This window comes from Jaculus jaculus, chromosome Y, assembly GCF_020740685.1.
Source record: "Jaculus jaculus isolate mJacJac1 chromosome Y, mJacJac1.mat.Y.cur, whole genome shotgun sequence".
Classification (NCBI taxonomy): Eukaryota; Metazoa; Chordata; class Mammalia; order Rodentia; family Dipodidae; genus Jaculus; species Jaculus jaculus.
In genome coordinates, this window is record NC_059126.1 from 10,297,242 (window position 1) to 10,299,282 (window position 2,041).

Below are 2,041 nucleotides of genomic sequence, written 5' to 3' on the forward strand. Positions count from 1 at the left end.
TGGATTGCACATATGGAATTTTATGATGATTAGATCTGAGTATATCTATTTTATCTTAGTCTGTGTTGTGGAATATAGTCTCTGTGCTTCTCGTATCAAAATATACAGAAAGGGAAATCACCAAAACTGTTCATGTAGTCCATGAATTCTACTATAGTTTTTGTACACAACATACTCTGATATTGTCACCCTCTTGTAAACATTGCTCCCCCTCCTCCCATATCTCCCTGTTCATTGAATCTCTAATTCTTTATAAATAATTTCTAGTTATTTTGATGTCTCTATTTTCCCTCTTGTCTTCATTGTCAACAACAACAAACAAAAAGAATCAACAAAAGAGAGAATTACATATTTTTCATAAAGTTCTGGTATGGTTTCAAGACACATGGGAAGAGGCTAGGTTGTGAAAAATAGGCATGCATACTCTCATCTCCAAAGTAAAGAGATGTATTTTCTCCAACACAGAATCAAATTGCGTAACTTACACAATACTAGGAACACATCTTGAATTTCCCTTTCATTATAATAATAGTCAATTGTTAATATCATAGAAGTCGTTGAGACAAAATCCATTGAGAAGTATTCCACCTTTGGGACTGAGAAGAAATATATGTTCAAGATCAGACAATACCATTTCTTCTACTTATTTGAGGTGACTAAATTTTCTTTATTTAAATATGGAACACTTGGGCTGGAAAGATGGCTTAGTAGTTAAGATGTTTGCCTCTAGAGCCAATGGACTGACCCTGTTTTGATTCCCCAGCACTCACATAAGCCAGAGGTATGCGCTGGCACATGTGTCGGTGGTTTGTTTGCAGTGACTGGAGGCCCTGGGATGCCAATTCTCTCTTTACCTCTGTCTCAAATAAATAAAAATAAAACAAAATATGGAAAACTTCAGGAAGTCATTTGTCATCCCTGAACAGGGGCCATGTTTATGTAATCAGTATCATTCCAACTGTAGTAAAGGTACTACTGAAGTGAACAGTATCTTATTTTTGTCATCCCATTTTCAATGTAGTCCTAAACCAAAACTGTGTCTCTAATTCAACACCCCCCAGATATCTTACCTACAAAAACATGAAACTGAATAATTATACTCATTGATTATTGTTATGATGTTAAGTCCCAGTTATTTTTTGCAGGTATATGAGCTACAGGTACTGGAGTGCCCATATTCTCTTCTCTCTCTCTTTCTCAAATAAATTAAAAAAAATAAAAGTTTTAACTGCTGAGTTCCTAAGAACAGCAGTGATATAAATAAAGTTGGGATGAACTTATTTGAATATATTGTACTACGTTTACCATTTAAAAATTGTCTGAGTAGACCATGTGCTTCATATATTTTATATTTTTAATTTTCAGATAAGAATTTGATGACAGCATAGAAAATATATCCAGAAAATGCACATATGTCATTTCTTTGCCTGAAAAAACCCGACATTCATCCAAACATGTAAAATATAGTTGGACATTGGACACTTAAAAGTAATGTTATTTATATATTTGAGAGAAAGTGAATGAAAGAGACAGAAGGATGAAAGGGTGTGTGTGTGTGTGAGAGAGAGAGAGAGAGAGAGAGAGAGAGAGAGAGAGGGAGATTGAGAATGGACATTCCATAGCATCCAACAATTGCAAATGAACTCCAGATATATCCACAACTCTTTGAGTCTGACTTTAAATGGGCAATGGGTAATCAAATTTGGGTCCTTAGGCTTTGTAGGCAAGAGCCTTAACCGTTTAGCCATCTCTCCAACTCTACTTTAAAATATTTATTTATTTATTAGGCCAGATATAGTATTACACACCTTTAATCCCAGCAGTATTGAGGCAGTGGTAGGTGGAACGCTGTGAGTTCAAAGCGACCATGAGAGTGTCTAGTAAATTCCAGGTGAGCCTGAGCTACAGTAAGACACTACCTTAAAAAATCATTAATTTATTCATTTTCTTATTAATTTATTAATTTGAGAATGATAAAGTGAATAGGAAGCAGTTAGAGAAAATATGTTTGGGGAATGATTACTCTAAATACTGAAATTTT

The 2,041-nt window shown here is 34.5% G+C and overlaps 1 non-coding gene across 1 annotated transcript; it reads right to left on the bottom strand.

Moving 5' to 3' along the window:
* Nucleotides 1-881: 881 nt before the first annotated feature.
* On the bottom strand, nt 882-986 carry LOC123457121. The gene has a single exon (XR_006634895.1). It is a non-coding gene; the product is annotated as a U6 spliceosomal RNA (small nuclear RNA).
* Between the last annotated feature and the right edge of the window lie 1,055 nt (nt 987-2,041).